Genomic DNA, 25298 nt, shown 5'->3' on the forward strand with positions numbered 1-25298 from the left:
TTGACCATACAGGAGTCGAGTTGGTTAAGCTGCTCATAGCAGACAATGAGCAAAAAAATAGATTTTAGAAACAGAATTCTTACAATTGAATTCAGGTATTGAGGCTGACCACTCCTTCCTGACTTATAAAACAGAATACTTACAAGTATTTAACTGGGTGGGTAACCTGGTTAAAAAGAATAAAATAAAAAAAACAGAAAAAAATATAGTGGGATAAACAAGAAAATGAAGAAAATTGGACTTGTCTGAAACCCAAAAACTTCATAAAAAACAAAGCCTTGAATGGATAATGAGAGCTTGAAATGGACACTGACATCAATCATACCCCTGCATTTTCCAACATGAGGACTACTAGACAATCTTGATTTTGTTTTGACAATTTTCAAAATGATGAGCCCATCTCTGACCAGAGACCATCAACTAGAATTATTTTTCAAAGTCCCCCTTTTTGGAGTCAACAAAACTACTCCCCCAGTCCTCCAAGATGGACGAGGAAAGGGTCAAACAAAAAGAAAAACTGAGTGGGACATTTTCTGATATGATCAACATATACTGTGATTCACCATGTAATGTGATTATCAAAAATGGGTTTAAAATATTTAATTACAGTTATATAAACCTTCAGGACAAACATGTTTCATTGTTTAAGAAAGGGTTTAAGTTTGTCCCCACATTCAAGTAGGACATAGTGCATGTATTGATACATTTCAAACTTTATATTAGACAACTGAATTTAGCTATGTTTTTGCTAATACAAATAGAATGCATACTCCAGTTCCACTCAAAGGAAAAGCAAATTTATAACCCCTAGCAACCACATGATATCAGCCTTTGAGAGGATTTGTGAGGGTAACTTTAGAAGGATATTGAAAGGCAAATCAAGATATACAGATAATTTTCATCAACTGGATGGTTCAGTGGTGCAGGGTAGTGTTGTTACCTCCCAGCAAGAAGTTCTTTGGTTTGAATCTCAGCTGGAGTGCCTTCTGTGTGGAGTCTGTATGTCCTCCCTGTGTTTGTGTGGGTTTTCTTCCTGTTCTCCAATTTTCTCCCATGTTACAAAGACATGCATCTGGAGCATTTCTCCCCGGGCCTCTGCTGAAAATTGGCTTCATTCCAAGTTGGACTTTCCTGCTAAACAAATGTTAAATAAAGATGAGTGAGAATTGTTAGCACAGACAAAAAACATCAAAAACATTCAAGTAATGAAACCCGATGAGGATGCAGTAATTATGGACTTTTTTGTATATGCTAATAAAATGTTGAGCTTATTGAATAATGTAGCTACATACAGACAAGTGTCACAAAATGAAATAAATATAGCATATGCAAGGATAGACTGTATATTAGAAGATTTAGTACTACAAGGGGTTATGTCTAAAGATATTTTGAACTTTGTGAAAGTGGCCAAACCAGTGATATCATCTATCTTTGGTATACCAAAAGTACACAAGGGCCCCCACAACCCCCCACTAAAACTCATAGTATCAGCAGCTAGGTCAAAGACAGAACCTTTAGCATTATATGTGGATGTTAATGCAAAAGGTAGATTAGACATGGAGACACATATCCTACAGGCCTCTTGGCATCTGTTACAAATTTTAAATAACACTCTATTTGATTAAATTATTATCTTTTTCAACACTGATGTAGTAAACTTATTTAGTGTCATGCCACATGACATGGGCTTGCAGCATTTTCACAAAATGCTGTTGCCAGACAACACCAAAAATGGCAATGATGTTTATATGCTACTAGAATTTTTGAAATTTGGAATTGGTGTTCAAAAACAATTACATTTATTTTGACAGTGAATATTACCACCAGACAACAGGGATAGCTATGGGGGCAAGATTACCCCTAACGTATGCCAACTTGGTAATGGCTGAATAGGAGCACAGTACAGTATTTTGTTCACCTTTCTTTAATAAAACATTTAGACACTTAAGATTTTTGCATGACATTCTTATTTTATAGAAAGATGATGTTTCTAATTTTGAAAAGTTTTTAGATGAGTTGAAAAATTCACTTACTTTTCTTAAATTCACCTCATCCATGGGAGTTGATTCCATAAACTCTTCAGACATTACTATATCCAAAGACTACACTAAGAAACAATATTTGCCAAATACTAGAGGAAAAAGACTTATTCATATTAATTGCTCTACTATGATAGTAATCATCCTTTTTATCAGAAAAGGAACTTAGCCAAAGGTCAAATGGTGCACCTTTCAAGACTGGTTTCAGCTGATGCAACTTTTACTATAGAACTGAGCAAAGTATACTATACAGTTTTAGAAAGAGGATACCCAGATTAATTAGTAGATTCACTGAAAGAAGAAAATCTTTTACATTGACACACAAAATTTATACCCATACTAAACACCACCACTTCTCAGGGTGAAATTCTACAAGTTGAAACCAAGTGCACAAAAGATAACAATCAAGACAAACTGGGTGCTGTGTTAATTCAATTCAAGCACTGAGCCCCAATGTTAAAAAGAATGATAAATGAAATGTGGAACAATGTTTTTCCTCCTGAAATAAAACAGAACATGGGCTCACAACCTAAGATAACATACAGTAGATGCAAAAATCTTAAATATATTTTTGAGTGTAGTCACAACAATTTAGGAAACAGACATAGACCTAGACATAGACATAGAAACCATCATCATAAGGGATATCAACATAAATTGGCATGCTCTAAACTGCAAATGCACCACCAATAGCATAAACCTATATGGTTTTACTCAATTTATCTCTGCTGAAACTAGAATTCCAAAAAATAAAGACCAAGGAACTACACTTGACTGGTTCCTAGTTTTAGATCCCCAGAAATACACCAACTCTGGAACCCTACCAAATAACTTAAGTGACCACCTATCTACCTATGCTAACAGAACCATAACCCATACCACCAAAAACAGAATCTATAAAACCTCATGCAATTTGTCTAAATTCATCCAACACCAATTTAACTCAATACTAAAATCTATAAACTGGTCCATACTAAAACTACCACTAGATGATGCCATCAGCCACTTCAATAAAATATTCCTAGATACCCTTAACAACCTAGCTCTCCTCAACACCAAAAGAGTAAAAACTAATCATGCCACCAAAAACTTACAAGTAACAAGAGATAGAGCCTGGCAAGAATGGCAACCCCCCCCCCCAAAAAAAAATGACCCAAACAACCAACAGTATAGACAGCTAGGCAACCAAGCAAAAAAATGATGAACAAAGATAAGAAGTACTATTTCTCCCACCAGCTAACCTCCCACAAAAAACACCCCAGAAATGTGGGCATACCATTTCTCAGTTCCTTGCCCCTGGAACCAAAGAAAACACATCCCCTGTCACCAATAAAACCCCATCCCAAATAGCAGAACCATTCAAAACACATTTCATAGACAGCATACTCAATTTTCTCCATCTTTCCAACCAGCCCTCAAACTCTCACCCAATGCACAACTCCAGCCCCTCCCAAACTAACATGCAACCCCCCTCCTCATCTTCCCATCTCCCACACATCACAGGCACATCTCACCAACATCTTCCCCTCCTTAGTCTTCAACCTGTACCCACTCATGACATACGTACATTATTCTTCAAACTAAAACCTTGTTCTCCATCTGTTGACAACCTTCCTCCAGAGTACTTAAAATTAGCCACCGATGCTATAGCTTATCCTGTCAGTCATCAACCAATCCAGCTCAGAATCCTACATCCCCTCCCTCTGGAAAAAATCCATATCAATAATCCCCCTACACAAAGACAGTAAGTACTATGACATTTCCAGTTATCGCCCCATTGCTATATTATTTCCCCAATCCAAACTCTTAGAAAAATGCATACATAAACAGCTACTTAATTCCACCCTACAAAAAAGTTTACTCACCCACACCCAACATGACTTCAGACCTTCATATAGAACAATTACAGCATTACTCTCCTTCACAGATACAGTCAACAAAGCTAGGGATGCTGGACTACTGACATCCATAATATTTCTTGATCTATCCAAGGCCTTCAACACTGTTTCCCAGCCAAAACTACTGCAACAACTGTCTACCCTCGATCTTTATCCCACTACTCAACTATGGTTCAACAGTTACTTAACAGGCAGAAAACAATGTATAAAATGACACAGAAGCTCTCTGTCTACCTAACAACAGTGAAGTTCCTCAGGGGTCCCTTTTCAAACAATTACTCGTATCTACCTAACAAGTATGGAGTTCCTCAGGGGTCCCTTCTCAGACCATTACTCATTAACATCTTTGTTAACAACTTCCACTCTGCCTCCCACCAAAGCACCCTAATACAATATACTGTTGATTCTACTATCATCTCCTCCAACAACATAAAACACCTCCAGCATCTAACCCACAATGCCTTCACTTCCATAGAGATCTGGCTAAACAATGCTCAGCTCCTGATGAACCAAAATAAAACTAAACTCCTCCTTTTCACACCCACAAATATCTCAACTGACTTTAATGTCTTTTCTCTAAACAATACTCAACTAGAAGTTGTTTGCCAAGCCAAACTACTAGGAGTAATCATAGACAATAAGCTTTCATTTGATGTATATATTCAAAATGCAATCAAAAAAAACTCACTGCAAACTAGGAATGCTATACCAGCACAAAAACTCCATGAACTCAACCACAAAAAACACCCTAGTTACTACTTACCTACTCTCCTCTCTCTCCTCTATATTGCTCCCATTTGGACAAACATTCAGATTATCCTAAAATAAAATTGTAATCTTGCTACAATAAGACTGCTAAATTTGCTATAAATGCATTTCATAACTCACACCACTGCACAGTTCTCAGTGTCCTCAACTGGCTCAAACTTCCACATGTCCTAGATCATCAACAATTCAATACGGCACGCAAAGTTATATATATATATATATATATATATATATATATATCAACCCAATACTTGGCCAGCATTTAACTTACTCCTCCAAACTTGCATACTCACCAGGGCCCTCTGATCTGAAGACAAGCAATTCGTAACCTTGTATAGACCACACAAAAAAGCTGGACAGTGTCTATACTCTTACACTGTAGGTAAACTCTGGAATACCTTACCAGTAAACATCACACAAACAGCAAACCACAAGAATTTTAAACTCACACTAAAATAAAAACACCTCTAAGATACAAGCATCTGCCCCTGTTCCAAAAAGACCTAGCAATTCTGATCCAATCGACCTAGGCACCCCTTTCCCCATCCCACCTTCTACTCCTTTAACTCTTCTATACTTTCCTCCTTCCCCCCTCTTCCCCCCTTTCTTTTTGATCTGCTTTACCCTACCATCCTTTTTTCCCCTCTCCCCTCCTCTAAGGACACAACTGCATGATTTATTTAGTTCTAACCACAAATATTAAGCTCCCCCATTTTTGTCTCTTCCAAATAGCTGTTAGTCTTACTAATGTACATTAGCTAACCTTTACTTTCTTTTAATCTCTTATTACAAATGTCTACCTGCAGCCTACCTAAAAATCCTTGTAGACATCCTTTCTAACTATACTAACTTTCTTAGTAACGAATACAATCAACCTACCAAAAAAAAACTGTAATTAGATAAACTAAATGAACTAACCTATTATCTCTGTATTTCTTGTTTGCAAAATTACTGTTGTAAATGAAAATCAACAGCCTATATGTCAACAGGGCTACCTTGTAACTTTGTAAGCTATACACGCACATGTAAATGCAATGACCACTGTACTTATATTTTGTGAAATGTTTTTACATTTTATCATTTTTTTTTTACTTTGTGGAGCTTTATTCCCTGGGTCTCCACTTTCCTGGTTAATAAATGTCAAATAAGTAAATAAATAGAAAGTCCATAATGACAAAATCTGGATTTTGTAAATACATAACTGACAGCCCTTATGTTACAGTAGAGAATTATGAAAAAGCTTTAACATGTCCAGGAACATGTAACTGTACCACCAGAATGGTAGTATATTTAGCTTCCTGCCCTTCCTGCCCAGCCTTCTATATAGGAAAAACTAACATAATGCTCAAGGATAGAATATACGAGCATGATTATGACATTAGGAAACAAAAGCCTATGAATGTATCATACAGATATACCCTTTTATGTAAAAATTGCAAACAATTCTTAATTCTTATTATTAACAAAGTTTCCACTACAGGATGGGGTGGGAACAGTGAATTACTTTTGGAAGTAAAAGAATTGCAGTGGCAGCTATGGTTAGATGCTATGAAGAAACCAGGACTGAATGATAAATTAGCTATCAACTGTATTGTAAAAAAGGAGAGCAGAAATGTTATAAACAATTTTTTAACAACTTAAGTTTTAGTTTGTAAATGTGTACATAATTTATATATACATACGTGTGTGTGTGTGTGTGTGTGTGTGTGTGTGTGTGTGTGTGTGTGTGTGTGTGTGTGTGTGTGTGTGTGTGTGTGCGTGCATGTGCGTGTGTGCGTGTGTGTGTGTGTGTGTGTGTGTGTGTGTGTGTGTGTATGGATCTACTTAAGTAGATCAGCTTACCTAAATGCAGAAGACCAAAAAGCGGAGACTATATCACTGAAATTGCTAAATGCTGGAAGTTTTTAAGATCAAATGTCATAACATCAAAAATGCAGTGAATAAGCATTAAACTAAGACAGTTAAATAGGCTATTTAAGTGTGTATAGCTTTAAACAAATGTTACAAAGTTGTTGTGTCTTTCTGCTTTTCCCGGTTAGGGGTCACCACAGTGGAACTCAGGTCCGCTAATGATTGGCAGTAGATTTTTACCTGCCGAGTTGCCGGCCCTGACGCACAACCTTCAATGAAGGTACACCCATTCACACATGTCTCCACACAGAAGATGCTCTAGCTGAGAATCGAACAGGACAACGTCTTACTGTGAGGCGACAATGCTACCGCAGCACCACCACTACAGTATAAACAAATGTTATAAAGTACCAATTGAAAAAAAAAGCCGTACAAGATAGCTAATGTAACATACGAAGCTCCAGGCAGAGTTGGAGCAGTGTATACAACTACTAAATCTCAAAAAGGAAAGGATATGTAAATTTTGGATGGATTTCTCTACCATGTGGCAAAAACTTACAAATCAGCAAACTACTGGGCTTGTAAGTATAAGTGTAGGGATAAATGCAAAGGCAGCGCAGTTACTGTATGTGTAGCTAATGGGTAAGAGTTGACTAAATATATCACACAACCATTCCGGAGATCCCTCTGAGATAGAAAAGTATTGTATATGTAGTGAGTTATAGTAAATTATACCATGATCCCCCCAAAACGTGCACGCTGATTGGCCAGCGTGCCCGTTGTAAATCGAGTTATACTAATGGAAAAAGGTCCGGTCGCCCGGACTTTTTTCCATTAGTATAACTCGTTTTTTTAAAACACTGTCTCGCTATGTTAAATGGGTTTAACATAGCGAGACAGCTTTAAAATAAGCAACGGAGATCTCCGTTGCTTATTTTAAAGCTGTCTCGCTATGTTAAACCCATTTAACATAGTGAGACAGTGTTTTAAAAAAAAGCAACGGAGAAAGGAAGATCTCCGTTGCTTTTTTTAGAGTCTCGCTATGTTAAATGAGTTTAACATAGCGAGACAGTTTTAAAATAAGCAACGGAGATGTCCGTTGCTTATTTTAAAACTGTCTCGCTATGTTAAACTCATTTAACATAGCGAAACACAAAAAAAAAAAGCAACGGAGATCTTGCTTTCTCCGTTGCTTTTGCCCACAGCTCTGATGTACTGCGCAGGCGCGCAGTACATCAGAACTGCGCCGGATGCCAGACATCTGTGGAAGGGCAGTAAACAGGCATTATACTATGCCATTATTTAAGAAAAGTAATAGTTTCTTTTCTTAAATAATGTCATGGTATAATAGCAATAACCCACTTCTGGGTGTGGGTAATGCTAAATTTACCCACGGTTGGCTTTGTTTGGTCCCTCGGGCTTCGCCCTTGGGACCAAACCACGCCAACCGTGGGTAAATTTAGCATTACCCACACCCAGGCGTGGGTTATTGCTATATTGCAGCATTGTCAAGGGATACACCTTGTCTTATTGTTGATGATGTTATGGTATCTACATCATTAGACTTTGCTGCAACTATTCCTAATAGAAAAGCGCTGTTGCAACAAATCACTAGAATTAGAAAGAAGGATATACAAGTTGATGTTGCACGTCAGCTAACTCTAGAAAATATAAATGGGCATAACTTTCTGTTAAAAGATGGATATTTTATAGAGAAGACATTGGTTGACAATGTAACTAACATGACAGTTGGGGTGTTTACTACATTGAATAACCTGTTTGACCTAACTAGATCCACCATTTGGCTAATGGACGGCACTTACTTTAACAAAGGCAGTTATACAGTATTCACGGGTTAGTTAAGTATGGTGGATACAGTAAGAGAGTGCCTTTGTTCTTTTATTTTATGTCGAAAATGTAATTAAAGTCCTATAACATGATGTGGCACTGTCTCTGATTTATTGATTACTTAAGGTTTCGAAGCTAATTTAAGGTATATTCTTTGCAATTTTGAAATGGCTGCAGTTAAGATTATTACATTAAATGTGAACAGCGCTATATCTAAAAGGTGCTTTTTTACTTTGGACAGAATATTTGGAGGAAGGTACAGTCACTAGGTTTAGCTGCATCTTTTTGTTTCCAACTATCTGTTAAGACCTTAGCTGTGTTAACATTTTTCCCAGAGGAGGAAGTTTTAACTGCTTTTCAATTTGAGAAGGGTTTCCCAATGAAGGAAAAGAATTAATTAAATGCTTTTCAGACTGGTATGTACTGGGGAAACCTAGAAAGTTTACCACTAGAAGATCTACTGTAGCTAGGTTTCCTCGGTTATTTCCTGCACATTTTTGGAATGTCTTTGAATTAAATGTGTTATTTCTTCCTTGCACACAGAATTCAGTAAAGGTGTGGCATAGAAGGCTTAAATGTCTATTAGGAAAACATGCTACAAATCTCTCTGTTTTGATGTCAACCTTAGATAGAGAACAAAATAGAATGGAGGAGTTATGTATTCGAATGTCGGCAGGGTGTCAAAATGTATCTAAGTTTTAAAGAAGTGTGTGTGTATGTGTGTGTGTGTGTGTGTGTGTGTGTGTGTGTGTGTGTGTGTGTGTGTGTGTGTGTGTGTGTGTGTGTGTGTGTGTCTTTCGGCTTTTCCCGGTTAGGGGTCGCCACAGCGGAACTCTGGTCCACTAATGATTGTCAGTAGAGTTTTACGTGCTGGCTTGCCGGGCCTAACGCACAATCTTCAATGAAGGAATGCCCATTCACGCATGGTGGCAATTATTCCTAGATGCAACTACACTACCTGGATGAAATGATAGTATATCCTTGAAACCAATCTTATCTTTTTGAAAATAGTTGTCCCCTCACTATCAACATAAAATAGCTTAGGAATTAGTTGAGCCCATGGTACTTAATGTGTGAATAGGGGAAGGGTACCATTTATGTATATATACATATATGTATTAATGGACCATCAATTTGTACAGAATTTCTATTACGATAATTTTATTCACATAGTTACTATATGGAACCTCATGAGTATTTATGTATAGTTTATTAGGTATAGGAAGTCTTTAGAGAAAAATATTTTGATTCCTAGTATTGTATTGGTTAGAACAGCTAGTTTATTTATTTTACCATCGATCGTACATTTTTATAGGCAAGGAAATAGTACGGACAACAAATATAATAATAGTACAATTACAGAGACATTATGGATAAAGCCAACTTAGAAGTCAAATTATTATTTGACACATTTATTATTCATGAGGTGATTCACCTGAGATAGTCAGGTGTTATTAGTAACATGAGTAACTTAAACTATTGGTAAGATAATTAAATGATTTCTTTATGCTTTATTCTGTTAGGAAATAGTTATTTATGTTCTTATTAATACATTTGATGCATCCACCGTAAATATGGAGTAGATCATTTAATTATATGATGTATATGGTTAGCGGATCTAAACAAATAGATTGCGCACTGTTTAGACTGCCGACTAGAGGTACTAGCATGATATATTTGATATTACGCACCAGATAAAGTATGCGATCGGTGCATTTTTAAAAGAGTTCTTTTAAATGTTTTTTAACAAAAAGGATTTCAAACTTTATAAAGTCATATATAATACTAATGGTGTTTAACCCTACACATTTTAATGAATTCAGAACGCATCGCTATGAGATAAATAGGATGCTGACGGTATGGAACGGATTATGTCAGCTTGCATTGATGATCTACAACTATAGCATATGTATGCGTATTACAATATGAAAGCCTGGCGATGACTTTGTATTATTATGTATTAATGAGTGAAAGAGTTATGGAATGGTCAGGTTTGCTTAATTATTCATATTAATACAATGTTGAGCCAGAATTTTGTGGGAATATGTGTATACAACTTCATGGAATGTTTACATTAGGATATTTTAAAGCGCTATATGTCTTTAAGAATTTGAATCAATTTTGGCACCAAAAAAGTTATTTAAGTAGTACTAATCAACCATGGAGTGTTCTGAAGAAGCCCATTTTTATGAGTGAAAGCGCTTAACAATTGTTCATGTATTTATAGTTTTCATATCAGTTTTTTTAGTCTTGTTTTTTTAATAAACGTTTGAATCGTGAAGTGGTCGGTGATAGTTGCATTCGTCCAATTTCATTCCTGGAGGTGAACGAGCACTTATTGGGGATTCCGTGTCTGTAAGCCATTTAAGACCTTAGCTGTGTTAACATTTTTCCCAGAGGAGGAAGTTTTAACTGCTTTTCAATTTGAGAAGGGTTTTCCAATGAAGGAAAGGAATTAGTTAAATGCTTTTCAAACTGGTATGTACTGGGGAAACCTAGAATGTTTACCACTAGAACATCTACTGTAGCTAGGTTTCCTCGGTTATTTCCAGCACATTTTTGGAATGTCTTTGAATTAAATGTGTTATTTCTTCCTTGCACACAGAATTCAGTAAAGGCGTGGCATAGAAGGCGTAAATGTCTATTAGGAAAACATGCAAATCTCTCTGTTTTGATGTCAACCTTAGATAGAGAACAAAATAGAGTGGAGGAGTTATGTATTTGAATGTCGGCAGGGTGTCGTCCATCACCCAAAAAGTGGAAACTATTACAGAGACATAGACAATTTGAGATATTTATGAAAAATAAACATAATTACAGCACAACAGAATACCTTAAAGCAATAGCTACTTTTTTGAAGATGTAAAAGAAAAACTGATTGTACTGCAGTGCTTGGGTGTAATATGAAGGTTCCCTAATACATGGTGTTTGCACTTTGAAGGACTGTATGCAGTTTTACAAGTATCTTTAAAATGGAGTGCCACTAAGTTTTCTTTAATAATGTCAGAGGTATAGGGATTGTTACGTCATGTCCACAGTAAAAATGTTGGTCTTTTGAGTTTCGATGTTTAGTTCATTCAGTGTTCACATTTCAATCTTAAGTTACTCAATCTTGTTAGTTCTCTGTGTTTAACAATTACGGTGATGTAGTCTTGGCTATTTAGTCTTCAGAATTTAGGTAAGTCAATCTACTGAATAAATTTAACATTTTGTTTTACTGTTTTTCAGTGTTGTAGGATCTATCATCATCTTTAAACACTTTGTTACACCATCTTTTTAAGTAGAAGGCAGGTTAATTGCAACTGCATTCTAGGATGGTCACATGGTTTTCCAAAGTTATATACGCCTCTGTTAAGGCTAGTTCCTTTATCTCTGATAATGTCTTCTTTAGCAAGCCAAAAATGTTACGATTTTGTATTCTGTAAATAAACGTTGCTTAATTTAAGGTCAAAGTAGTGTCATACAGTTCATTTAGCTTTTTGCTCTGCTTAAATATCTTCAGCATTTAATACTACAGCTGCCGGTTACTGTTTGAGCTCGCTGGAGGAGTTAAGGTGTGTTTTTAATCACTGTGCTGATAATGGAGGTGTTAGCACTACAGATTATGTTTTTTGTGAGACATGCAAGGTAGCACTACAGATTATAGTTTTATTGAGACATGCAAGGCTCAGGTTGTGTTATTAGCCACTTTCAACTGTTTACAGATGATTGTGAGTAAATGAGTACAAATATTTCCCTGGTACTTTGAGGTGTTCTTGAAAAATTTCACCACTTTGGAGAAGCCTCCGACTTAATTTGCAACCTGAGAAAATCTGCAATAATTGAAAGAGGCAATAATGATCTTGAGTCAGATATTGAGATTCTCCCCATGTGGAAGCACCAGCATATATGGGAATGACTGTAGGCAGAAGGCTAACAATCACCAGAGAAGAGTACCTGAGACAATTAGTTGATCAAGTTAGCAGCTTCTTACCTAAAGTAAGCAACTTTCACACAATAATGGGTAGAATACAGATTCCACAGGTCATAATCATGCCTTACATGTCTCATATAATATTCTTGATTAGGAATCTTACAGCTCTGGGAGACCTTCCCATTTTGAACCTTCTGCAGAGAAGTATTGATGATTTTGTGCTAGGCCAGTCAGTAGGTGTATATCTGCATATCTGCCTACATACCACAGTACTTTGGAGAGCAGAGACTCCAACATTTAAGGAGAGATTGTGTAACTTTCAGGCTGAACCATTTATTTTAATACAGATAGAGGGAATGGAAATAGAGATTAGGAGTTAACTGATCTATTTACAGCTATTCCCCAAGAATATTTTTGGCATATTTTTCAGGAGTGTATAGAGCTGGGTGATGTTGCCTCTGAATGGGGTGCTATCAAGTATATAGGGATCCAGCCAATGATAGAAAAACTGCCAAAGAAACTTCCAGAAAGTATTGGAGTGTTAGAGGAGGACATGAATGGGAACATCTCCTGGGTAGGACTGAATCCCATCAGCTGCTTGACTTTAATTTTCACATTAAGGATCAGGATAGGCTTAAATATATCCAGATTGGTCAAATCTGGAGTAGGCATGTCTGTTATGATGAGGATTTCCTGTGTAGGAAATGGATAGGTCTAAAAGTTGGAACCTGCCTTACTCAGATGATTGGAACTGTGAAGATATGTGAAGGCTGCTAGCCTAGCTAGATAGAATTTGTAGATAATTCTGTCATTTGTAAATAGTAATATAAGCCACAGGCTTGTTCTCTTAAATGGAAGAAAATGCTGTTAAATGTTGAACTTTAAAAATGTAATCACATTGCACACTGCTGGTGGAAAGCTGATAAGTCAAGCATTGTCTAATTGTTTGATGTCAAAACTTGGAGCTGAGATGTCTAAATGAAGGAATTCTTCCTATTGTTTTGAGGACAGAGTTAATGGCTAGAATTTACATGTATAATTTATTTTATTGGTCTGGCTTCCTGACCAGCTGCAAGATCAAAAGGGCTATTAACCTTTGAGTTTCTGTTAGTCTGGGAAAACAGAAAATTGTTACGAATGATGTAATGTGAAGCAGCACTGTGTTATCAATTTAAAGAGAGAGAATCCGAGGGAATTTAGCATTTTATCCTCAGAACATACAACATCACCAGCACTGTCTTGCTCTATATGTAAGCTTATTTTAGAACTATGTTTTCTCTTAGATATAGCTAGGAAATAGGAAGATTAGATTAGTTTTTTTTTCTATACTGATGTCAGAACTTTTCTACTATATTATTTTGAGCATTTCTCTGTGATCTCTGAACTCTTGCCTAGCACTGTGTAATAAGAAGTATTGTCTTGTGTTTTTATTATTTATTATCAAATATTTTCAAACCTTTCAACTATGGCTGTTTTGTGTAGAGATAATTTAAGCTCTAGAGTACATTGTATATATAAAGTGATATTGTGCAAATCAACTCTAAATAATCCTTGACTGTTCAGTTATACTTACCATTTGAATAATAATATTGCACAGTAATAATTGGACACCCTTTGTTAAGGGCCTTTTTAGTAGTTGATATTAGTGGGTGGTGGGAGCTGGTACTACTATACAGTCTGGGCAGAAAGGAGGCATGGCTGGAGAATCTCTGCCAGCCTTCCCCAAGAGTGCCTGTGTGGTTGTATATAACTCTTATCTCAAAGTGTGTGTGTGTGTGTCAGCTACTTGGGCAGGGACATAAAGACATAAAGCACTGGTTGGACAGAGAGGGTGCTGGAGGTTTTAGCTTGCCCACTAGGCTGAGATCTGGACCCTATAGCTGTGCCAGTGGGGAATATTATTGGGGATCTGGAGAGAAGGGGAGAAACCAGACCCAGACTGACTGTGATCTTTGTGTGCTCTTAAAGGAAATTGTACTTTACTGTGTGTGCATTTGTTATCCTCCCCTATGTGGACGTCCATTACTGGTGTTAGTGGTGAGGATTGAGGCTCTTCGATTGCTGGGCCAGTGCACGGGCATCACATATTAATTGTTTGGCAGTGGTGGGATATCTATACCACATATTAATTGGTTGGCAAATACTAATTGGCTTGTAGTGGTGTGGGTAGTGTGAATTCCTGTAGCTTGTGTACAGTGATTTCTGAAGGTGTTTTTGTACTTTAAATCAGCCACACAGTGAATACTCAGAGTTCAGATCACAATTGTTTTATTTCTTTTTTGAGCTTAGTTAGTCAGGGAGAGCAGACAAGCATGTCGGCAGAGGAGTATGGCAAGCTGACAAGGACCCAGTTGGCTGACATGTGCCAGGCTAATGGACTGGTGCATGGAAACCTGACTAAGGCAAACATGATTGCAGCTTTGGTCACAGCTGCATCATAAAACAGCAATCAGGAGGGAACTCAGACTGGCCATGGAGATGTACAACACTCAGAGATTGGACAGCTCAACCTTTCTGTAGAGGACTTAAAAATCCATCTGGAGCTAAAGAGACTTGAGTTGGAGGCCAGGCATTTGGAAACAGAATCAGCCGAGAGACTGAGATGTCTACATCCTGAGGAGAATGAGAAACTGCTACGCCTGAAAGCCAAGGAGAAGGAAAGACAGAAGCAGCATGAAAAGAAGATGCTGACTCTTCGCCAGAGTCATGGAGGTAATGGAGAAGAGAGTAAGTGGACCCCAGAAGCACAAAAGGTCAGTAAATTTCTTCCACAGTTTGCAGAGGGGTATAATTTTGATAGTTTCATTAATATGTTTGAGAGTTCATGTAAACAGTATGATGTTGACCAAAGTCTCTGGGTACGGTTCCTGACTGCCTGACATCATGGTAAAGCTGTAACTGTGTTGTATCAACTTGCAAATATTTTGATTATACTGCTGTTAAGAACTGTTTGTTAGAATTCTTTAAGCTAACACCTGAAACTTATAGGAAAATGTTTTGTGAGCACAGATGCAAGGCAGATGAAAGTGTATGTGGATATGTTGCTGAAATGAGCACTTATTTTCATAGGTGGGTGAGTGGATGTCAGATCACCACTTTTGAAGGGCTGGCAGACCTTTTGGTGAGGGAACAAGCCCTTAACACTTTGCCTGAGGACATGAGGATCTGGTTAGCTGATAGACAGTGTGCTACTTCAGAGGATGTGGGGAAGAAGGGAGACCTATACCTAGCAATCAGGGCATCTCTGCACAGGAAAGAGACCCCCAGTACTGCTCATGGGTCTAAAGGAACCCATGGTGGGCAGCCCAGACTGCCCCAACAGAATCTGCTAGTAGCAGGGGAAGCCACTAGTCCAGGTACATGTCCAGGACCTAGGGTTGAATGTTTTGAATGCAACCAGTGGGGACATGTGTCATACAGATGTCAACAGAGGCAAGGTGGGGAACAAAAGGTGAGAGAGGCAGTAAGTGGGGAAGTCAAAATACCAATAGTAGGTTGTCTTGAGACAACAGGGGCACCAAACTACCTTCGTGCAGATGTCCTGATAGGAAAGGATTAGGATGAGGCAGTACCATGTGTTTATGCAATTACATGCAGTCAGGCTTTGAGACAAGCACATGGGTCTGGTAATCTGGAGGAGATCCAGACAAACTGCATACTTGCAGCCAGGACTGGTGAGGTGGTTACTTCAGGGAAGAAGCTATACAGTAGCAGTGAGACTGAAGGTGAGCCACAGCTGCTTGTGGGTACTGATGTTCCCTTGGACAGAGTGACTTCAAAGGTAGAGGTGAGTAGTAGTACCCAGGCTGACAGTGAGGCACCACTGTCAGAGGATGCCAGGCTTCCTGTGGAAGGGGAGCTGGGAAGGGTTACAAAGAGAGAGTTGAGACAGGCTCAGGTCTCAGAACCTACATTGCAAAGACTGAGGCAGGTAGCTAGTGAAGCACCTGATTCTCAAGGAAAGGGGGAGTCTGTATACTGGAACAAAGGGTTACTTTATCAAGAGTGGACCCCTGAGGGAGGGCTAGAAGGTGAGAAGGTACAGCAATTGGTAGTGCCTAGAGCCTACCATCTGGCACTTCTAGCCATAGCCCATGATATTCCCTTTGCAGGACATATGGGCATAAAACATACAAAGAGATGTATTATGCTGAACTTTTATTGGCCTGGACTTTCCAGAGATGTAACAGGGTACTGTAGGACCTGTGAGAAGTGCCAAAAGGTAGGCAAGGCAGGAGACAAGGTGAGATCTCCTTTGATGTATTTGCCTGTGATTGAGGAGCCATTTCAGAGGGTAGCTATAGATATTGTGGTGTCTCTGAGTACCCCAAGTTCCACAGGGAAAAAGTATATCCTAGTGATAGTAGAATATGCTACAAAATAGCCTGAACCAGTGGCTTTGTCCTCTATTGAGGCAGAAAATGTGGCAAATGCTTTGTTAGAGATTTTCAGCAGGGTAGGTTTCCTAAAAGAAATACTGACTGGCAGAGGTGCCAATTTCATGTCAGACCTGCTGGCTTGTCTGTGAAAGTACTGTGGGGTAAAGCACCTGAAAACCACCCCTTACCATCCCCAGACTAATGGTCTTGTTGAGAGGTTAAACTCTACATTCAAGTCCATGCTACGGGCATTTGTGGACCAGTTTAATTATTTGCCCCATCTGGTGTTTGCTTACAGAGAGGTTCTCCAGGAATCCATGTTTTTTTCACCCTGTGAATTGCTTTATGGGCATAGGGTGAGGAGACCTCTAGATTTCATTTGTGATGAGTGGGAAGGTGAGTGTGACTCTCACAAGGAGTTTGTTGTGGCATATGTCCTAAACCTTAGAACAAGGCTCAGGGAACTCCTGGGCTTGGCCCAGGAGAAACTGACAGAAGCCCAACAACAGAAAAAGGTATGGTATGACAGGAATGCCCGAGCTAGAGATTATATTGTAGGGCAGCAGGTAATGGTTCTCATTCCTGTCAGACACAACAAGCTGCAAGCTGCTTGGTAGGGAACCTAAAACGTGGTAAGAAATGTAAGTGATGTTAACTACATGGTAGTACTGCTAGGCAGGATGCAGAAGCATAAATTGTACCATGTTAACATAATGAAACCTTACCATAATAGGGAGGCCCTTTTGCTGATATTTGCAGTGTGTTGCAGGAGGAGTCTGAGGGAGATCTGGTGACTGATCTCCTCAGTGAGGCTCATACTGACACCTCAGTGGAAGGGGTAGCAATGTCCCAGTAGCTATCTTCTACCCAGGTTCGAGAAATCCAAGCAGTGTTACAGGAGTTTGGGGGCATGTTCACTGGGAAATGAGGGTGCACCCACCTGGTGCAGCACCAGGTGGATACAGGACCCCAAAGGCCTATTAGGCAGGCACCTCATTGGGTGCCTGAGAGAGTCAAACAGACTCTGAGTGAGGAGATGCAGGAGATGTTGAGACTAGGGGTAATTCAAGAGTCCAAAAGTCCCTGGATCTCCCCAGTGGCACTGGTGCCAAAGTAGGATGGCAGTGCCAGGTTCTGTGTGGACTACAGGAAATTAAATAGCCACACAGAGTCAGATGCTTACCTCATGCCTAGGCCAGATGAGGGCCTAAAGCAGCTGGGTGGGGATAAGTATGCTACCACCATTGATCTTACCAAGGGTTACTGGCAAGTGCCCTTGACTCCCAGTGCTAGAGACAGTTCAGCCTTTGTGATTCTTTTTGGCTTGTATGAGTTCACAAAGATGCCCTTTGAGATAAAAAACTCACCAATGACTTTCCAGAGGCTGGTAGATCATATCCTAGCAGGAGCAGGAGGGTTTGCCCTTGCTTACCTAATTGATATCGCCATCTTGACCATTAAGCCGGGCAAATGTTAGGTGGGTATGGCAGAGGTCTCCTACCTGGGACATAGAGTGGAGAGCAGTAAGATCAGGCCAAAACCTGCCAAAGTAGAAGCCATTCAGGCATGGCCTCTTAAGAAAGAGAATTGGGTACAGTATATTCAGATAGACCTAACCCTCTCAAGCAATGTTTCTCAAGGTTCACTTGAAAAACTAGCTTGAGTTCTCCAGGGGGGGAGATATGTGAAGATATGTGAAGGTTGCAGGCCTAGCTAGCTAGAATTTTAGATAATTCTGTCATTTGTAAATATTAATATAGGACACAGGCTTGTTCTATTAAATGGAAGAAAATGCTGTTAAATGTTGAACTTCAAAAATGTAACCACATTGCACTCTGGTGAAGGAAAGCTGATAAGTCAAGCACTGTGTAATTATCTGATGTCAAACCTCAGAGCCAAGATGTCTAAATGAAGGAATTCTTCCTATTGTTTTGAGGCCAGAGTTAATGGCTAGAATTTACACATATAATTTATTTTATTGGTCTGGCTTCCTGACCTGCTGCAAGATCAAAAGGGCTATTAACCTCTGAGTTTCTGTTAGCCTGGGATAACAGAAACTGTTAAGAATGATGTAATGTGAAGCAGCACTGTGTTATCAATTTAAAGAGAGAGAATCAGAGAGCATTTAGAATTTTGTCTTCAGAACTTCCAACATCACCAGCACTGTCTTGCTCTATATGTTAAGTTTATTTTAGAACTGTTTTCTCTTAGATATAGCTAGGAAATAGGAAGATTAGATTATTAGATTAGTTTTTTTTCTGTATTGATGTCAGAACATTTCTACTGTATTATTTTGAGCATTTCTCTGTAATTTCTGTACTCTTGACTAGCACTGTGCAGTAAGAAGTATTGCCTTGTGTTTTTATTATTTATTATTAAATATTTTCATACCTTTCAACTGTGGCTGTTTTGTGCAGAGATAATTTAAACTCTAAAGTACATTGCATATATATAGTGATATTGTACAAAGCCTCTCCAAATAAGCCTTGACTGTTCAGTTACACTTACCATTTGGATAATAATATTGCATAGTAATAATTGGACACCCTTTGATAAGGGCCTTTTTAGTAGCTGATATTAGTGGATGGTGGCAGCTGGTACTACCGTATAGTCTGGCCAAAAAGGGGGCATGGCTGGGGAATCTGTGCCAGCCTTCCCCAGGAATACCTGTGTGGTTGTATATAACTATTATCTCAAAGTGTGCATGTGTGTCAGCTACTTGGACAGGGACACAAAGCACTGGTTGGACAGAGAGGCTGCTGGAGGTTTTAGCTTGCCCACTAGGCTGAGATCTGGACCCTATAGCTGTGCCAGTGGGGAGTCTTATTGGGGATCCAGAGAGAAAGGAAGAAACCAGTCCCAGACTGACTGTGATCTCTGTGGGCTCTATAAGGAAAATTGTACTTTACTGTGTGTATTTGTTATCTTCCCCTATGTGGACACCTCTCATTGATGTTAGTGGTGAGGATTGAGGCTCCTTGATTGCTGGTCCAGTGCACAGGCCCTGTCACAGTTATTCCTACCATAGTCAGCTATCAAGATTAGTTTTGCTTCATCAAAAATTATTTTCACGAGATATTCCCTCTTCTTATACCAGAGAAGAGGCATGTCATCCGCCAAGGTGATCACCAGCAACTGAACAAGTATGTACTTAAAAAAAGAAAGAAAGAAAGAAGTTGCTCAGAAGCTGGAGCTCCTTGTATAAGGATATTACTAATGACAGTGCACCAAGTTGTGTAGAAGATCCTTAAAATGCAAGATGAAGATGTAATAGCAGAGTAGGGGAAGGAAATTTTAGATGGGTCAAGGTTTTAAAAAGCAGGATATCACAGCTGCTGAGAGGATGTCTGTGATACTGTTTTGTGTGTGCTTGTGAGTGTGTGTGTGTGTGGGGGGGGGGTGAATCCAGAGCTTGCATGGCATGAAGTTGCAGTCATTTTTATATTGATTGTGGTGTAGATGAGAAAGGCGCCTTTTGGAGGAGCAGTTTATTATTAACCATGAGCTGCCTTTGCATTACTAACTTTGATATGGATGTTAAGGTTTTTTTCAAGGCGAGGGGTTTTATTCAGTCTGATAGACAGATCAATATTTTTTCAACATATGTGGATTGTAGTGGATGCATCTGTCTTTCAAAGGTGTTGCTTTTTCTTTTATTATGGGTGGATTCTTCTCTTCCACCTTGGCTCTGTATTAGTCAGAAAGAGTCAAACGATTTATAAAATAAATAAATAGGTAAATAATTAGAAATATATATGATATGGTAAGAATAAGAAACTAAGTATATAGACTGGAATTACTTGCAAAGCAGTCTGGCTTCACTGGAAATCAAGGGAATATGTCTCTCAGGTTGGTCAGGAGAGCATACTGCTTTGTGAATCACATTTATGACTAGAAAATGAACTCAGTTTTTTATATCTTTTGGCAACAGTTATGTCAGCTGTGCAGCAGCATCCCAAGGAATATGTTGCTGAATGGTGTGGCCTTTATCATAGGATCATAGGATCATAGGAAGTTACTAGGCTGTTGGCCCTGAGGCCCTTATAAGCCTAGCCAAGAGTTTAGCCCATACATAGACAAATCAGCACCCAAAGCCCCTGTCCAGCAGGGACATGGGTGGAATCCTAGGGATGTATTTTCTATTTCCCATCAGTTATCCAGATTGTGCTTAAAAAGTTGTAAAGAGGTACTCTGCATGATGTGCAGAGGGAGTCTATGCCATAGATTGGGGAGTCTTGGGACACAAAACTGTCCCACCAGCAAGTTCTATTGATGTCAGAGACCAGGTTGAGTTCAAGTGTGCGGGTTACTCAAGTGGAGCTTGACTTGCGGATATGCAGAAGTCCCATCAAGGTAGGTTCTGAGATCGCTTTGTATGCCAGATAGAGGTCATCTCTGAGGAGTCTGTATAAAACAGAGTAGAGAGATAGGGATTTTTACCTATATATGCATAGTAGAGTTTTTGAAGCCCTGGATTCTCCTGGTGAGGAACCTCTGTGGTCTCTCCAGCTGCTGCATGTGCTTTGTGAGGTACATGCTGAATGCGGCATTGTACTCAATAATGGGCCTTATAAGGGAAGAATACAGGGATGTTATGACCTCCTTGTTCCTGGATGAGATATCCTTACTTATGAGATGGGCCAGGTAGAAAGCTTTCTTTACAATGGAAGCAACATGGTGGTCAAAAGTCAGGCTGCTATCAATCTGGGTGCCCAAATCCCTCATGATAGAGTGTGTGCTTAGAACGTTGTTATTAATGTGATAACTTGTGGGGCCATCTCTCTCCCCAAAGGGGATAATGATGCATTTTTTTTGTATTAAGCTTGAGGCCATGTTTCTTGCACCAATCATTTGTTTGGGTGTGACCCTCTTGGAGGATGTCTATATCACTAGAGGAATTGATGACAGCTCCCAACTTGTATTCATCTGCAAACTTGGTCAGCTATAGCCATTGGTTTTAGCCTGTACCTCAGAAAAGTATATCCCAAATAACAGAGACCCCAAGACCAAACCCTGGGGTACACCACTTGATATGGGTCTACTGCTTGAGGTGTCTTCTCCTATTTTGACTAGGTGGGTTCTATCAGTGAGCCTGTTGGATACCCATCTGGTAACATATGGCTTGATACCTACTTGACAGAGTTTATCTATTATGCCTGAATGGGGAATAGTATCCATGGTTTTGGTGACTGTGTCAAAAAAATCAACCATATTTAACTGACATAACCTCCCCTTGATGAAGCCAAATTTTGTGGGAGCAAATGTTTGGAGGTTGCCAATGTCCTTGTTAATGACGTGCATGCAAATCCATTTCATGGCCTTGCAGATCAGGCTACTTAGGTGGATGGGTGTATAATTTCCTGGATCAGTGGATGCTCCACCTTTGTGAAAAGAATTGACAGTGGCTGTCCTCCACTCAGCTGGGACAAAACCAGTACTCAGGCTTTGGTTGAATAGGGTGCCTAATGGTGCAAGTTCCTGCCTCAGTTATCAGGTCCAGTGCCAGAGATAATTTTGTAACACACTTCTTCCACTTAATGTATATCAAAAACAAAAAAGGAGGGGTAGAAAAGGGGGATGAAGAAAGAAACAACATTAGCTGTGACAAACTGAATTGGAGGGTTTATTTTAACAGCACTAATGTGTGCTTAGCTTAGGAAGTGCTTTGTGTATATCTGGGATAAAGTTATCTGTTACTTCTTCAGATTTTTTGGGCCTTTAGCCAATAGCCAATATTATGGCCATGCATCCTTCATTTTTATCTTTGGGTTATTACTAACACATCTTTTACATAATAATAGTTTCCTTAAAGTCTAACCCATGACTTGGAACGTTAAAGGGTACTCTACAACCCCCCCCCCCCCCTGGTATTTATACAAATATGCAACTATAACTGAATGCAGATAATTGAGAACATCTGAATTAATTTATTCCTGTACTACAATTAAAAGTTTACAACACTCCCCTGCTCCCATTTTACAACTTGCATACAGTGATCAAAAGTCAACTTTTTATCATTATGTTCAAAATTACAATACATAAAAAGGGAGAGAGGATAATAGTAATATAATTTTCAATGATAGTAACTTCACTATAGAAACTTTTAAAATAAAATAATAATAATTGATAGAGAACACCCATACGTTCAGGTATGCCACTTGATCAGAAAACACAAAGTTTGTTTTAAGCAGATTCCTTGAATAGGAATTAGGGGCACTGTGAGACAGTTTAAGCAGAAGACCTAGTTAGTTAGTCTACATGGGGGTTATATACAATAATAATAATAACTAAAATAAAAGTAATTAAGTATATTAGTAACATATTTGTTTTCCTCAGCAGGTGTAGCATCTTAACTGGTGCTTAAGTCCATCTGGGCCAGATTAGCCTCAGAAGCTGAGGCACTCTTTTAGTAAATATGAAGCCGAAAGGGAGCTGCCATTACAATGGTATCCAAAAGAGGGTAGAACACACTGAAGCTTGATTGCCCCCCAAGTTAAGAGGCCCCTGCCAAGAAGGGTATGTGCAGAACACAGAGAAATATGGGCAGTGCTCCAGATATTGAGGACCAGGCAGAACTGTCAATGTCAGCATCTGCTATAGAAGAATCAAGTAATAAAGGGTCTAGTGTAGACAACATTAGGGAAAAGGGTAACTCATAAGTTAGACCAGGGCAACTACATCAAGGAATTTCTGGAGTCTGTTCCTGAAGTTAGCAAAGGTAGGCTATTAGTTTTAATTTTAGAGAAGAGTTTTTGGTCCTCACCAGTATGGAGAGAGCAAATGGCTGCTATTATCCCACAGTCCTCTGATCTCAGTCAAACCAGTTCTGATCATCCATTAGTGTTATGTGATGGGAATAAAGTAGGAAACAAGGAAAACAGTCAGAACTTAGAACTAAGATGTCCACAATTGCTGTCACCAATGTCCACAGATTGCAGTATTGTATCTGTAACCATAGAAAACACTAATAGTCTGGGGCCCCAAATCACAGCTCACATTCCCAAAACATTAAAAGATAAAATTATGTAGGGGGATTATTGGACTTGGCAAATGCTGATGGGATTCAACAGCTGCTTGAAGCTGAAAAATGTGGCTCTAAAAATCTGATAATGGTGTTAGCCATGCTGGATAAAAAGGTAGCTAAGAAGCCGGTTCAAAAGAATTGGGACTCCTGGACAGCAGGGCTTGCAGTGCTTCTGGCAGTCATTATCAGAAACAAGCCTTAGCACCACTTGTTAACTTTATAATCATTAGAGAGGCAAATCATGTGCACAGAAATGCTGTTTGGCTATGCTATGACCAATGTTTCAGAAATTTAAAATATACTAATAAGGCATTACAGTGGGAAGAATGCCACCCTGATATGTGGTTAATTGCCATGTTAGATATACCACTAATAGTCAAGGTGGTAAATGAAATACTCAAACTGTAACAAAAGATCGATGGTCATTCAACAGTGGGTAGTGCTTGTAGCCTGCTGCCATTTTCCCATACTTGTTCAAACTGCAGTAAATATTACCCAGCCTATAATGGCTGCCTAAAATGAGTCAATTCAGACCGATGGCAGAAACAAATAACAGTGAGAGGTCACTTCTGGTAAAGTAGTTGTGATCATTCAGAGGGAAAGTCTCCTTTCATCCTAGCAGAGATATTAAATCACAACAAGGAGACTTACAATAAGGCATCACATTTGCCAATCAGGTTACACGAGCTCATTCAGGAACTGAGATTTTATGCAAACTGTCAGGCAGCTAATTTCTTGATTCAAGGCTTTACAAGTGATTTTGCATTGAAATCAACAGTACCTCTTGCCAACAAGATTGTAAAGAATTTGAATTCTACCTTGGGTAAAGACAAAATAGTATTAACAATTCTAAAGAATGAGATCCAAGCAGAAAGAATGAACAGACAGTTTAAAGCATTGCTATGAGAATATTTCTGGACCTTACCCATTGGTTTACTCCCCAGAAAGAAGGAAGGCGATTTGCACCTTATTCATCACAGATTCTCCTCTGGCTCTGGAATATCAATCAATGATCAGCAAGGATACCAACAGCAAGTCAGGTTTCCTAGTCATCAACAAGGATGACTCAAAGTTGAAATACACCCCCCCCCCAATGATGTTGCTTCCATTATTCAGAAGTTCACCGACCCTTGGCTGTCCAAGCTGAATATAAAATCTGCATTCCAGCTGTTACATATCTGGGAATAAGATTAGCCAATGCATGGTCTTTCTTTCCAGGGTCAGTTGTATTTTGACAGAGCAATGCCTATATGCTGCTTAATGGCCAGTGTAATCTTGAGACATTCAGCACAGCGCTATATTGATGCTGGCAGAAAAACTAGCATACACTCACTGCTGATGAGAAATGCAAAAACTTTTGGGTGATACTCCTAATTTTTGTCTTAAGAAAAGTCAGTTCTTGAAATGGTTATTGTATTATAAATCGGCAACGTGTAAGAATGAATTGCTATCAAGCCAGAAAGGGACATATACTTGTAAATCTTGTAGTCACAGAACCAAGCTGGGATGCATTATTTTGACAATTTCCTTATCATTCAGGAAGGAGAGCTAGGCACTAAGGAAGGCATAATTATTTTG

This window comes from Protopterus annectens, chromosome 1.part1, assembly GCF_019279795.1.
Source record: "Protopterus annectens isolate FY-2018-M chromosome 1.part1, PAN1.0, whole genome shotgun sequence".
NCBI lineage: Eukaryota > Metazoa > Chordata > Ceratodontiformes > Protopteridae > Protopterus > Protopterus annectens.